This window comes from Lynx rufus, unplaced genomic scaffold (assembly GCF_022079265.1).
Source record: "Lynx rufus isolate CCGP_SWC_20201006 ecotype Redwood Valley unplaced genomic scaffold, mLynRuf1.p SCAF_9, whole genome shotgun sequence".
In the NCBI taxonomy this organism is placed as follows: domain Eukaryota; kingdom Metazoa; phylum Chordata; class Mammalia; order Carnivora; family Felidae; genus Lynx; species Lynx rufus.
Window position 1 is genome coordinate 34,365,776 of NW_025814897.1, and position 16,397 is coordinate 34,382,172.

A 16,397-nucleotide genomic window follows, 5' to 3' on the forward strand; every position below is an offset into this window, starting at 1 on the left:
CCAGGAGTATATCTCTGGATATGGGAATTTACTACTTTATGTTACACTGTTGAAGTGTCAATTCCAACACATAGAATTAATGGTTAGATATTAACTGCAGGTCTGAATTATGACTAAGAAATGGGACAGTTTTGTTTGAGACATTTTTAAAAAAAAATGACATTTTTTTTAAAAAAAATGATTTTTTTTAAGTTTATTTATTTATTATGAGGGGCGAAGAGAGACACAGAGAGAGATTAGGGGAGGGGCAGAGAGAAGAGAGAGAGAATCTCAAGCAGGCTCTCAGCTGTCAGCACAGGACCCCACATTGGGCTTGAACTCACAAACCATGAGATCATGACCTGAGCTTAAACTAAGAGTAGGAAGCTTAGCTGACTGAGCCACCCAGCAGCCCCAGAAAACCCATGTTTTCTATTATCTGTGATCATAAACCTTAATTGTCGGAAGTGGGAAGCAAGGTGTGGTGGTGGTGGTGGTGGTGGTGGTGGTGGTATGTGTATCAGCGTGTAGAGAAAGATACTTACTGTAATTATTTGAGCCACCAAAGAAGCATAGAAAGAAAATTAATGCAAACCATGTTCACATGCTTAAAATAAATTTTAAAAAATAGAGGAAGGTAAGGAATATAGAGAAAGTCTTCCTCATTCTCCTCACATCTTGATGTCCTGTTACTCCTTCCCGAGGTGTGATCACTGTTAGCAATTCTTTTAAGGATGTTCCCAGCAACATTATAGACGTATATGTGTACATCCAAAAAACAAAACAGTGTTTTGAAACTTGTCTTCACTACAACTGAATATTTGGGTGATTATTATTTTTATCAGCATAAAACTACTTTCCTTATTTTTAATGAAATATTTAAATGTAATATAACTTATTTAATGATTTACTTAATGAATTATAATTAATTTCCTACAGTGTAGATATGTGCATACCATCAATTAATTTCAACTAAATTAAAACCTATTTGAAAATGTCTGTTGGGGGCGCCTGGGTGGCGCAGTCGGTTAAGCGTCCGACTTCAGCCAGGTCACGATCTCGCGGTCCGTGAGTTCGAGCCCCGCGTCGGGCTCTGGGCTGATGGCTCAGAGCCTGGAGCCTGCTTCCGATTCTGTGTCTCCCTCTCTCTCTGCCCCTCCCCTGTTCATGCTCTGTCTCTCTCTGTCCCAAAAATAAATAAAAACGTTGAAAAAAAAAAAAAGAAAATGTCTGTTGGACAATGTTTATTTAATAATAATTTGAACATTAATGTTAGATATTATATATCAAATATTACTATATTCAAATTTAATCAAAATCAGTTATTCTTTTATCATTTATGTGTCTGAAAAGTTGTAAAAGTTTTCAAAAGTGAAATATACAAAGTGTCACAAAATGTACTGGGGAATTCAGTTGATATTTTTTTTACAGCACCCAGCTGTATATTGTGTCAACAAAATATTTACATAAACTTTATACTCTTACAATGATTGTATTCTTTAAAAATTTCATATAAATCAAATAGTATTGCTAATGGATATTTTGCTAATGAGAGAGTAATTTTTTAAAGGTTTATTTATTTTCTGAGAGACAGTGTGAGTGGGAGAGGGACACAGAGAGAAAGGTGGACAGAAGATCCAAAGCAGGTTCTGTGCTAACAGCAAAGAGCCCAATGTGGTGCTGGAACTCATGAACTGTAAGATCATGACCTGAGCTAAAGTAATATGCTCAACCAAATTAGCCACCTAGGCTCCCTGAAGGGGTAATTTTTAGTAGTTAAAGGTCTTTGATTTTTTTTTTAACACAGAGAACCCACACTATAAGACATTGGATGTGTTAGGAGAGATCTTCAAAACTCCTCATTTTAATCATGAAGACATGTACGTAAAACACTTGACATAGATAACAGAAGGGTTGGTGCTAGAAATAAGGCTTCTTTTTTTAATGTTTATTTACTTATTTTTGAGAGAGGGAGAGCACATGTGGGTGTGTGTGGGGGAGGGGCAGAGAAAGGGAGAGAGAATCCCAAGCAGACTCTGTGCTGTCAGCACAGAGCCCAATGTGGGGCTGGAACTCACCAACCATGAGATCATGACCTGAACCAAAATCAAGACTGGAATGCTTAACTGACAGAGCTACCCAGGTACCCTTAAAAATAAGATTTCTTGACTCTGTCCATTCAGTTTTTCTGGCAAAAGTCATTTTGATGAATAAAATATTCTTTGAAAATATATACTCTCCAAAAGATGAAAGATCTATTTTATCTTTATTAATGCTGCATTAATTTCTCTAAAACAACTCATTTCATAAAATTACATATAAAAAAGTATTTAACAAATTTTACATTTAATTAAAATGCAACTCTTATTCAGTCATCAAAGATTAAATAAAATGCATATCAAGAAGTACTACTTTTAAGTACTTTTAAGAAGTAGATATTTAAACAATTTTTAAATTATTAATAGAATTTTTAATTTATTTTCTATTTTTTAAATTTTTTTAATCTTTATTTTTGAGAGAGAGAGAGAGTCAGAGTGTGAGTGGGGGAGGGACACAGAGAGAGGGAGACACAGAATCCTAAGCAGGCTCCAGGCTCTGAGCAGTCACCACAGAGCCCGATGCGGGGCTCGAACTCAAAAACCATGAGATCATGACCAGAGTTGAAGTCCGATGCCCAACCAACTTCGTCACCCAGGAACCCCAATAATAGAAGTTTTGAGGGGCACCTAGGTGACTCATTTGGTTAAGCATCCAACTTTGGCTCAAGTCATGATCTCACATTTCATGAGTTCGAACCCCGTGTTGGGCTCTCCACTCTCAGTGCAGAGCCTGTTTTCGATCCTCTGTCTCCTTTTCTCTCTGCCTCTCTTTCTCTCTCTGTCAAAAATAAACATTTAAAAAAATAATAGAATTTTTGGCCTTAAAGGAATATTGGAGTTCTACTTCTCATCTTTATTTTGTAGACAAAAGTCTGGAGGTTCAGACAGGTAAAACATTTGGATAAAGACGAGTATATTAATGACGAAATAGAGCAAATATTCGGAGTTCTTGAATACTCTCCACAATACAGTCTAGTTGTGAACTTACATTTTTCTTTTGTCTCTTTGATAATGTGTTTACCATTTTATTTTGTGAGGTTTATTTTGCTTTAGTTTTTAATTTTTAATGGGTATTTATCATATGGGTTTCCATCAATATAAATGAGAAAAAAATTTCCGTAACTCAATATAATTGTATTTTTCTGTAAACTACTACATCTCATAATCAGAATCATAATATGTACTTTTGTAAATATATATATTTCAAATATACATGTGTATGTATATATGTATATTTCATGACGTTTATTCGTGTGTGTGTGTGTGTGTTTGTGTTTTAAAATATACATGAATAACCTGAAAGTTTGCCTCGACAATTTCTGGAAAAAATATTGTTTGACTCATCATATTTAGTGTTTATAACTTTTCTAGAAAATTTAATTGTTTAAAATGTAATTTGGGCATGTTTATACAAAGTTCTACCCATCAACTTGATAATTAATGGGTTGTAAATTCTTTATAACTTAATTTTTCAAATTTTATCACAATAACTGAAATGTCTCTAATATTATTATACAGAAACAACTATTTATTAGTAAATCTACATTTTAAAATCATCATATCTGGTATAATTTTAACAGTAATTATTACAGCTCCACAGTAATTTTATGTATGAACAATGGTTAAAAAGTAAAGTGTGAGCCAAAACTGATAGTGGCAGAGTTCAGATAGCTCCCTTAAAACAAAATTAGTTCAGACATTTATTAAATTACTAAATTTTTCAATTATTTCCATTTATTTTTAAATTAACTTAACATTTTATGAATTTTAATGTTTGCAATTTTATGTCTTAAAAAAGAAGTACCTACTTCTGGGGGCGACTGGGTAGCTCAGTCATTAAGCATCAGACTCTTGATTTCAGCTCAGGTCATGAACTCACCCGTTCGTGCGTTTAACCCCACCCTGGACTCAGTGCTGACGGTGTAGAGCCTGCTTGAGATTCTCTCTCTCTGCCCTCCCCTGCTAGTGCTCTCCAATATGTGTTCTCAAACAGTTGCCCAGGGAAATCATAAACCTCTGTATTCTCATGGACTTAATTTAGCAATCCATGAAATTATAACTGTTTAAGGGCCAGGTTGCTGCAGATGTTACAGATCCTACAGATGTTAATTTGTCTTGTCCTTAATGATTATTATTATTATTGCTTTGTACTGAAATTTATTTTGTTAAACTATGGTAATAGATACTGAAATGGAGTTCCTTCAAGATTCCCAACCAAGAAGGCCTCAAAAACCAGTCTTCAGCCCCTTGAATGCTTCTTAGGCTCACATCCGAAGAGGAGCAATGTGCCCAAGAGTGCATTACAAGGCACTTGTGAATACATCCCATTTTAATGTGATGAGGCTGAATGCATTCTGAAACAGATGAAAAGGACCAGGCAAATTTGCTAAGAGCAAGGGAGTTATTAGTATGTGAAAACCATTTCCTTGTTCTAACCCAGTTTCTCCAGGTTAGGGCGAACATCTGTCTGGATCAGGGGCAGTGGTCTCTGCCTTTATTTTATTTGCAATTGGTGATCAACTAACTGAGCTAAAGACTCCCAGCGTGATTTTTTCCCTCTTTATCTTTTTTTTAACTACTTCAACAACAACACAGTTAAGGATTTAAGAAATATAATATCCTCTTAGCCAAACAAATCACCTATTTTAATTTCTTTTTTCTTGCCTACTTTTTGCCCAGCTGAATAATGACTTGATACATCAACTATTCTGCTTCTCTGTGCCCTTGCATTTGCAAACAGACAAAATAAAATAAAATACATTCTAGGCTTTTTTTTCTTTATTTTAAAACATGAGCTTAAGTACTGATAAGAAATGAAAATATTCACTTCAAAAATCTGTTTTACTAAGACTCAGACATTTAAAATGCCCAATTTACTTAATCTGCTGAGCACCGCTTTAAGGAGTAAAATGTATACTACAGATGGCTACACTAGTCTGAAAGATTGTAAACCTCTACTTGTTCCAATCTATTTCAACTTAACAGAATTATATGATATTTACTATTACCCCTGCATATGTTACATAAAGATAGAGTGCAACCACTATACACAGGATGACATTTCAGTCTAGTGAGCAAGTGGTCCATGTGATAAGAAGTTTAATAATCTAAACTAAAAAGCAGGTATTAGCTATCAGTGCAATTTGCATAAAACCAGCCCCTCATGGTCCAGTCTTATCACAATATCATAGTCAAAGAAATTTCATGCAGCGAGAAAAAGAGGAACTGGAATTTGACTCTTAGAATGTTTTACAAAACAATCTAAAGGTGAGTACTTGCATAAAGCCAAGGCTAAATGTCCTAACACTTTTTTCTTCATCTCTCAAACATTACTCTAAATTATTCTCACACACTCTGCAATAGCTCCTTAACAAACTATTACTTTTCTAAAACTTTAACAACCTTTTGCAAAAATTAGCCCAGGGGACTTTCTATTCTCCACCCCAAGAGAAGCCAATTGGCCAGGGAGCTATTTGCTTAAAGAACCAAATGATTTTTTTTTAATTTTTTCATATGTAGGTGATAGCTGAAGATAAGACTCCATAAAGGCCACAATTTATCTTGACTTATGAAGAAAGAATTTGTCCAAAAAAGAGATATATAGTACCTATGCTTGGTCTGAAGACCAATTAGTATTCAGAGCAAAGAGCAAATTTAAGCATAGTAATGGTAAGACTGACATATTTTCTGGCTTAGTCCCAAGGACATTTAGTGGAGGTCTATCCAGATTTAAATTCTAGTTCTGCTACTAAGTAGCTGTGTAACCTATAGAAAGTTGGTTATCCTTTCTGTTTCCTTTTTTTTCCTAAAAGAAAAGGGGATAATAAATACATACCACTAAGGGTTGTTGTGAGGATGAAATAAATGGAGTTAACAGATGGAGTTAACATAGATAATACAGTTAGAAAAAGACATGGCACTAGTAACTACTTACTAGTTAGTAACTAGTAACTATTATCAACCGGTAGAAAGAGAAGGACTGAAGAAATGAATCAAATAAAAATGCTTTGTCAGTAGATGCATTATGAGCATCTGATAATGAACAGAGGTGTGTATTTACCCATAACATAAGTGAAACACAGGAGGAGGAAACTATTTTCCACCACTTCAGGGCAGTGACTCAGTATTAGAATAGATGTGGACATTTTTGTAGATGGCAAAAGCAGCTTAATGATTTAAGCAGTGGCAGAGGAGGCACACACCAAAGTTTAGAAGAAAAGGGTATATATGGCTGTTGGAGAGAGGTTGAATGACACCTCAGTGGGGCCCTCTTGGGATCTGAGAGCCTGGGTTGTTTTTTCCCAAGCTGGTAGTGCTTGTTAGATGTATCTTTATTTTATTGTTATGGAAACTGTTTAAGATATTTTTAACTAGTTGCCTAATATATTGAAGTTTGATTATTGACTACAATCAAGCTCACTGGATATTCTGAATTTGTTGGGGTACAAAATGAAATATTATTTGTCATTTATTCATTCATGTATTTATTCTAATTACCACCTTCACCTAAGCTATCTCTCTCACATATTCTTTGACATATTGGGATTCCTGAATAGTTTCAAGTCTAGGAAGTGTGGTCAAGTTGTAAGTTTCAATCCCATTTCCAACATCATGACCATCTTCATTTTTAAAAAAAAAATTTTAATCTTTATTTATATTTGAGAGAAAGACAGAGTGTGAGCAGGGAAGGACCAGAGAGAGAGGGAGACACAGAATCCAAAGCAGTCTCCAGGCTCTCAGCTATCAGCACAGATCCCCACGTGGTGCTCAAACTCATGAACCACGAGATTATGACCTGAGCTGAAGTCAGACACTTAACCAACTGAGCCACCCAGGCTCCCCTTATTTATTTAGTTATTTATTTTTAATATTTACATCATGATCATCTTTTAACAGCCAGGCCCAGCTAAGTCTAGGCCTGAGACCTTAGGACCAAGGGATTTTTCTCTTTTACTCCCTCTCCGAGTATTTCTTCAAGGCTTGGATTCCCGGGGAGGATGCAGGGAAGAAGTAGAAGGAAAAAAATGATACCTGTCTTTTAACTGTTGGTGCCAATGTAGCCTTCTCTAGTTGTCGATGCCTTCCACAAGTCAATCACAGAATTGGTGGATATCTTATGGAAACCACATGAGACAGGTTTATGGGAGCTACCTAAATGCCTGGTTCCCTGAAATGAGAAATCAATTTTGCCTAGACTGCTTTTGACTTTTCTCCCTTCACATCCAGCCCTTGGAAGTTCACTACATAGAATCTTGCTTCTGGATTCCTTACCCAAATATAGTCTTACTGGACAATGGACTACACAATAGCTCCCTTTTAGATGCTCATTTGCCTCACCTAATGATGGAAGTACACATTGCCTCATTATAGACCATTCTTTCTACTCAGTCACTCCTTTTTATTTCTTTGAAAATCCTACTTAAATAAATTTACAGAAATAATAAGCAAACTGAATGCAAACTTACAGATAAACAAGAAGAATGAGATGCTATCTTCCCTTTTTGAAGACATGACTAAAATTAATTATGATTAATCATTATGAATAATTCAGTGACACCACCATTACTTTACTTGAATATACTTTTCCCATAAATCATGTACCCCTGATGACTTCTCTCTAATTCTATTGGTATATTAATATTTTACCAGATAGTCTGAGGAGAAGGATGTTGAGATAATGGTAAGGTAATAGGGATATTTGGGCCACTTCTTAATGGGTACTAGGGAACTGCTTTCCCCCAAAGAGTGAATTCCTTTAAAAAAAATGGATGAATGAATGAGTTTTTAGAATTTAGAGGAACATTGTTATTGAATTCTTTGGCTTTTAGACTCTAGCCCAAATAGAGGCAATAAGAAAAATTTCATTCTACCTGCTAATAAAGTATCATTATTTGAAATTATTTATGTCTCAAGTTTCCCAAAGTAACAAACTATATGCCTACATGAATTTAATCTCTCGTGTTATGCTGTTTAACTACTACTTCCTATGATTCTATGGTAAAAAAAAAAATTAAAAGGAGATTACTATGTGGGCACTTATTATCCTAACATTAATAGACTGAGTTTCTTTCATTAGAAGGCCTGTACTTTTTTGGCATAGTTCTCACATATTTATTATTCAATGTGTGAGTATTTAGTAAGCCAAAGTTCAGGAGCAGTGAATAGTTTTAAGAAGTTGATTCTTTGTTTGTTTTAGTATTCAGTTTGTACTTGTGAATATGTGCTGAGTCCACCAGATTTTTTCCAATAATGCTGTCACAAGCAAGTGCCACTATCTCAATTATCTTAACAGTAAATTGTCTACAAGTTAACTGGTCCAGCTTTTACTTGTTTGAGCTTTTGTAAACAGCTCTGATTTAAAAGTCCAAGGGTAGGCCATTATTCAGGTGCAATTCCATTTCATTAACAAAGCTGAAAAAAAGGAAACAAAAGTAATTGATTTCAATGTTTTTTAATCTTTCTCCATGTCTTTTGTTAGCTCTGTAAATATTTTCTTAGCTATAGGAATTATTTCTGAGCAGTTATATATAATCATCGTAGATGTGTTCACTCTCTTTCCTTCCATGTATATGTATGCATGTGTCTAAAGTAATTAGTTCTGTTTCTGGGCCCATGGAAATAAATAGAATTCAAATTTTTATGCAGATCTCTTGTTTCCATTTTGGTTAAATTAGTAACATTTATATTTAGTAGTGCATTGTCACCAACCTGGGGACCAGTTTAAGGTTATTACAAACCATAGGTGCCATTTGAGTAATGAACAAATATTTTGAGAATACTTTAAAATAGCTGCTTTGCTTTAAAATAGTGGCATAATTTTCTAAGTACCAGAAATAATGAGACTTTGTTTTCATTAAAGTTGTAGTGTTTCAACCTAGAGTTGTTTTTCATTTCAAATAGCATGTTTTAAAAATGAAAAAGGAAAACAGGATACGAGGTAAGGAGAGTTCTAGATGGGTCAAATGTTTACCCCCAAAATATTAATACGGCTTACTAGTTACATTGTAAATGATAATAATATTGATATAATTATAGAAGAATAATTTAGGCCTTAACTTGCCTGCAATTTGAAACAAGCTGATACTGAAAGGAATACCCTGATTGCTATTTCTAAGGTTGCAATAGTGTAAGCAATAAAAAGATTGGGACTTTTGTCTGATCAAATCATCCAGAGTTCATTTTACCAAAAGTGTTCCTTTAACTACAGCCAATCTGATACAAATAAGAATGAAATGCTGGGGCGCCTGGGGGGCTCTGCCGGTGAACTGTCTGACTCTTGATAGCAACTCAGTCATAGTCTCATAGTTCCTGAATTCCAGCCCCGTATTGGGCTCCACGCTGACAGTGCAGAGCCTGCTTGGGATTCTCTCCCTTTCTCTCTACTCCTGCTTGGGATTCTCTCTCTCCCTATCTCTCTGCCCCTCCTATGTACTCTCTCTGTCTCAAAAATAAACAAATACATTAAAAAAAGAATAAAATGCCTAAAATTTGCAGTTGAATGTGCTTCTCTCATCTAGAAGTCAAGGTGACCCATTAGACATAGAACTTTATTTTCAGTGAATGGTCAGCAAACCTGGAAACAGGGAAATCGTATGGGTGATAAGGGGGAATCCTGAGAAAAATACAAGCTTCAAGCTGACTGCACCAGATGTTTTCAAAGCCCTGTTTATATCTTCTCAGTTCTTATTGTCAGAGTGCCTGGTAGCCCACACATCAAAGAACACATGCATGAGGATTTTTGCTAGCTTCCAGTTGGGACCTAGGGAAGTGCATGGGAGTTAGTGTCACTTTAGCTAACTTTGGTGACAGGAGCTGGTGTGAACTGCCTCATTCTTGTCCTTCCAATTAACTGATGAACATGTGCTTTCTAGAATTCCCCACTGAGATTATGCTCATGTGTGTACAGTGGTAATTAGCCAAATAATACTTTCTTCCCCGAGATTTATAACTCCCTGCCCTTACTGTCCCACATCATCTTTCTTCTATTGCAAACATGGAATCAACTCCCAAATAAACTACCTAAACCATTTAAACTATTTTTTTTTCAGAAACTTCCTTTGGAAAGACCCAAACTAAGATATTGCTATGAAAGACCTAATTTATAAGAGCAGGGATATAAACCTTAAAATTAAAAAAAAAATCAGTAAAGCCAATCATTTAATATATTTAAAGTATAAAAATGTATAAATGTAGTAAAATTTTTAAGGAAAATATACATTTATGAATAAATGTTAAACATATATTATCATTTCAATGTTAGTAAAAATTAATTAAAAACTGTTCAAGATAAAATAAAGGAAATTTAATCATTAAATTTAAAAATCAAACAAGAATAGCTAATTTTTAAAAATAATAAAGATGCAGTCTCAAAAAAGTAAAATCTGTCAGTGATGTGATTTTTCCATTTTTGAGTGTATTTTTAGAAAAAAAATCACCCCTACTCTAAGCCCTCTTTCTAACTCTGTATTTTTCTATGACTATTTCAACTAATCCCACCTCTTGCTTGGGAATTTTGAGATGCCTTTTTAAAATAGTTTTCATTTTTTTAGGGGCGCCTGGGTGGCGCAGTCGGTTAAGCGTCCGACTTCAGCCAGGTCACGATCTCGCGGTCCGTGAGTTCGAGCCCCGCGTCAGACTCTGAGCTGATGGCTCAGAGCCTGGAGCCTGTTTCCGATTCTGTGTCTCCCTCTCTCTCTGCCCCTCCCCCGTTCATGCTCTGTCTCTCTCTGTCCCAAAAATAAATAAACGTTGAAAAAAAAATTTAAAAAAAAAAAAAATAAATAAAATAAAATAGTTTTCATTTTTAACAGAAACTTCAATTTAGTTTTTAAAATGCAGTGTTTCATTTTTTCCCTTCACTTTACAAACCATATTTTTGCCATTTTTTAACCTTAATCAAGTTTGATACTACTATAATTGTATTCTACTTGTTAAGTAAATCTTCTTCCTTTTTTTTTTTTTTTTTTTTTAATTCTCTCTCTCCTGTTCTTGAATGAGTCTGGCTAAAAGTTTATCAGTTTTGTTGATCTTTTCAAAGAAACAGCTCCTGGTTGCACTGATCTCTTCTATTGTTTATTTTAGTCCCTATTTCCTTTATTCCTGCTCTAATCTTCATTACTTCCTATCTTTTGCTAGTTTTGGGCTTTTCATTTTTTTTTTCTTTTTCTAGGTCTTTTAGTTGTTAGGTTAGGGTGTTTATTTGATCTTTTTTTTGCTTTGTCAGGTATGCCTGTATTGCTATAAAATTCCCTCTTAAACAGATTTGCTGCAGCCCAAAGATTTTGGACTACTATGTTTTCATTTTCATTTGTCCCTTTTTCTTCTTTCCTTTTGGTTTTTGTTGACCAATTTATTGTTTAGTAGCATGTTATTTAACCTCCATATATTTGTGTTCTTTCCATATTTTTTCTTGTGGTTGATTTCCATACCATCATGATTGCCAAAGATTCATGATATGACTTAAATCTTTTTAAATTTCTTGTGGCTTGTTGTGTGGCCTAATATGTGATCTATTCTCAAGAGAATGTTCTATGTGCTCTTGAAAATAATGTGTATTCTGCTGTTGTAGGATGGAATATTCTGAATATATTTGTTAAATCCATCTGGTCCAATGTGTCATTCAAAGCCATTGTTTCGTTGTTGATTTTCTGTCAAATGATCTATCCATTGATGTAAGTGGGGTGTTCAAGTTCCCTACTAGTATTGTATAACTGTCAGTTTCTTCCTTTATGTCTGTTATTAGTTACTTTATGTATTTAGGGGCTTTCATGTTAGGTGCATAAATATTTATAATTGTTATATTGTCTTGTTGGGTAGTTCCCATTATCATTGCATAGGGTCCTTCTTTGTCTCTTCTTTTTTTTTTTTTTGTCTTTTTAAAGGTTTTTTTTTTTTTTAACGTTTATTTATTTTTCAGACAGAGAGAGACAGAGCATGAACGGGGTAGGATCAGAGAGAGGGAGATACAGAATCTGAAACAGGCTCCAGGCTCTGAGCTGTAAGCACAGAGTCCGACACGGGGCTCAAACTCACGGACTGTGAGATCATGACCCAAGCCGAAGTTGGACGCTTAACCAACTGAGCCACCCAGGTGCCCTGTCCTTTCTCTCTTCTTACAGTGTTTGTTTTAAAATTTATTTTGTCAATTATAGATGTTGCTACCCCAGGTTTTTTGTTTTGTTTTTTTTTTTTTGCTTCCATTTGCATGATAAATGTTTTTCCATCCCTTCATTTTCAATCTGCAGGTGTCTTAGGTCTGAAGTAAATCAAGTATAGGCAACATGTGGATGGGTCTTGCTTTTTTAACCATTTGGTCAGGCTATATTTTTGATTGGATCATTTAGTCCATTAACAATTAAAGTAATTATTCGTAGATGTGTTTCATGACTGTTTTTGTAGATCTTTCCCATTATTTTCTTTTCTTTGTGGTTTATTGGCTTTCTTTAGTGGTATGCTTGAGCTCCTTTCTCTGATCCTTTATTTTCTTGCTCTCTTGTGGTTTGGTGGCTTTCTTTAGTGATATGCTTGAATTCCTTTCTCTTTATGTTTTGCACATTTATCTTAGGTTTTTGATTTGCGGTTACCATTAGGCTCATATATAACATTTTATGCAAATAGCAATCTATATTTATAGTTGCTTAAGTTTGAACCCATTGTAAAAGTACTAAAATGTTACTCTCCCCACCCACATTTTATGTATATGATCTCTTACTTTACATCATTTTATTTTGTAAATCCCTCGACTAATTTTTATAGATATAATTTATTATACTGCTTTTGTTCTTTAACTTCTATACTGGTTTTGTAAACAATTAATCTACCACTTTTATTATGCTTGTATTTACCTGTGAAATGCTTTTCTTTTAATTTTCTTACTCCTGATTATGATTTTTTTTTCACTCAAAGAATTCCCTTTAATATTTCTTGTAAGGCTGGTTTTGTCTTGATGACCTTCTTTCACTTTTGTTTGGTAAACTCTTTTTCTCTCCTATTCAGAATGATAGACTTGTTGCATACAGTATTCTTGGTTGTAGAAATTTTTCTTGTTTGTTTGTTTGCTTTACTTTGTTTTTGTTTTTGTTTTTGTTTTTGTATTTTTCTTCCTTTCAGCACTTTGAATATGTCGTGCCACTTCTCTGGCCTGCAAAGTTTGTGCTGAAAAATCAGCTGACAGCGTTATGGAGTTTTTTGGTATGTAACTGTTTTCGTTTCTCTTACTGCTTTTATTTTTTTTATTATTTTTAAGTGTTATTTGTTTACTTTGAGAGAGAAAGATAGAGAAGTTGGGGGAGGGATAGAGAGAGAGGAAGAGAAATAACAGCTCCAGTAGGCTCCACACTGTCAGTGAAGAGCCCAATACAGGGATCAAACTCATGAACTGTGGGATCATGACCTGAACCTAAATCAGATGCTTAACTGACTGAGCCACCCAAGTGACCCTCTCTTGCTGATTTTAAAATTCTCTCTTTATCACTACTTTTTAGCCATTTTAATTACTATGTGTCTAGGTGTGGACCTCCTTGGGTTAATTTTATTGGCGGATCTCTGTGCCTTCTGGATCTAGAGGTCTGTTTCTTTCTTAAATTAGGAAAGTTTTCATCTATTATCTCTTCAAATATATTTTCAGCTCCCCTTTTCTCTCTTTTCCTTCTGGGATCCTTATAATGTAAATGTTATTACACTTGATGATGTTGCATAGTTCTCTTAATCTATTCTCATTTTTTATTATTCTTGTGTTGTTGTTGTTAAGCTTAGTTGCTTTCCATTACTCTGTCTTCCAGCTCACTGATCCATGCTTTCGTTTCTTCTAATCTACTATCGATTCCCTTTATTTTATTTTATTTTATTTTATTTTATTTTATTTTATATTTTAATTTTACCCTTAAAATGGGTGTATTTTATTTAGTATATTTTAAATTTTAGTTATTGAGGTCTTCATCTCTGATTGGTTCTTTTTTATATTTTCTATCTCTTTGTTGAAGGTCTTACTGAGATCCTTCACTCTTGTTTCAAGTGTAATAAGTATCTTTATGGCCATTACTTTGAATTCTTTATAAGGCATATTGCTTGCCTTATCACTTAGCTTTTTTTCCTGTGGTTTTGTCCTGTTCTTTCATTTGAGACATGCTCCTCTGCCCTCCTATTTTGTCTAACTCTCTGTGTTTGTTTCTACCTATTAGGAAATTCAGTTACATCTCCTGTTATTGAAAGTAGTGGCCTTATGAAGAAGAGGTCCTGTGGTGTCTTGTAGCCTAATGTCCCCTGTTAACCAGAAACAAGAACTTCAGGTGTATGTGCTCTACTATTGTGACTACTTCTTGTTTGCCTTATGTCTAGTTAGCTATATTTTCCCACTTTTCTTCTTGTGAATAGGGTTTGTCCCTGTGTTGTTAAGAGGCCAGTCTGGGGCCACTGTGGGCTTGTAGTTGGGTGGTGTCTGGAGTTAGAACAGAAGCCTGCCTCTAGTCCATCTGTTGGGGCTGTAGTCCTCACTGCCTTGTCCTCTGAGAGGGCTTTGTCAGTGAGTGTGGATTTCAGTAAGGCTTGATACCTGCTGCTGGGACTGTGAGTATACTGATGTGTGTCGAGATCTCTTGCTCCAGGGCAGGAGTCCCAGTCCAGGGATGGTTCCTGTAGGAGCTGTTTGTAGGATGAGATGTGATAGGAGCCTCTTTGTAGGAACTCCAACTTGAATGGAGCAGGTTGGGTGGGTGTGGATCCACTGGAGAATGTGGGTGTAGGGCACAATGTTACCAAACTTGATGGAAAGCATTTGTGCTGTTTCCTGCAAGTGTCTGGCAATATAGGCTTGTGGAGAGAGGGGAATGGTGCCTACTAACTCTTTTGTTCCTAGAGAAGTCTCTTAAAGATCCTTGTCCCTCCAGCACATGTTCTGGGATTAGTAAACAAATCTCTTTCACATATACCCACAGTGATTTCACTGATGTTTCTATGCTGTATCTTACCAAGGCTGTTTTTTATGCTGTCTTTTTAAGGGCAGGGACCCAGTTTCCTATTGCCCTTCAGCTCTCCCAGAACTAAGCCTGCTGAGCCTACTGATTTTGAAATTACCCAAAGTTAATTCCCACTTGTTATAAAAAATCATGAAGCTAAGCACCATTGGTTTTCAAAGGCAAATATTATGGGGGGAATGTCTTCCAAGTCCAGGTCCCCCATGTCTAGGGTCACTGGTATGTCATCTGCCCCCTCCCTCCTCCATATTTGTAGTGCCCCTCTCATTTGTGGTTAATCTTCCTGAAAGTTTGGTTCCATAAAGCATCTCTGTTCCTCCTAGGGTCATGTTTACCAATTTATTATAAAAGTATAGAGATGAGCATCCAGATGCAAGAGATATGCAGGGTAAGATATTTGGAAAGGGACACAGAGTTTCGATACCGTCTCCAGGAGTGTAACTCTCTCTGCACCTCCACTTGTTTACCAACCCAAAATCTAAATCTTTAAGTAGGATAGGAATTATTCTTACAATAGAAGATGTATCGATCAAGTTATCATCAAGAAAACAAAAGATACTGTACATAATTCAAGTTGGAAATATTCAAAATGGGGAAATGCAAACCTGTTTAAATGTTGAAAGGACTAGGGAAATAAGGTCAGGGACATAGCCACGAGATTGAGGTGATACTTGTGATCTGTGCCAAATCTCAGCAATATCAAAGATAGTAAATGACATTTTTTTTCTGCCTAGAACACAGAAGTAAGGAAGCTCTGAGGAGATAGTTCTCTACCAATAAATCTGTCTACACATGACCCCCTACTTTGTTGCTTTCCAAATCTTGCACAAATGCTTTTGCTTTTCAGATTTTGCCCAGGAACTACATTAGGAAAAGCGATTCTAGTAAATGTCCGTCCAGTATTATTCTTGACAATGCTAAGGGACTGTGAACCACTGCATGATGATGCTGAGTTGACCATTCATAATGTAGGACAGAAATGGTGCTTTATTGATCATCACTTTCTTCATTCTTTTGAGCACTGTGGAATTAATTAAGCTTCCTAAATAAATGCAAATTTTCTCAATTTAAAATTTTAATACGGCATAGTACTTTCTAGGTATCTATTAAGATGTAACTGTTTCAGGTTTTAGACTATATGTCTATTTTACCCATCACAAATATGTTAGTTTTTACTAAAAATAACATAGCACACCTAACAATAAAAAATTAAATGGAATAACCAGGATTGCAATTGCTAAGAGTGATTACTTTAGTCCAGAAGGGTGAGGGAAGACTTCTTGAAGGAGGTGATATTTGTGCTGGACTTGAAGGATAAGATTTGAACACACAAAGATGGAAAGAAGAG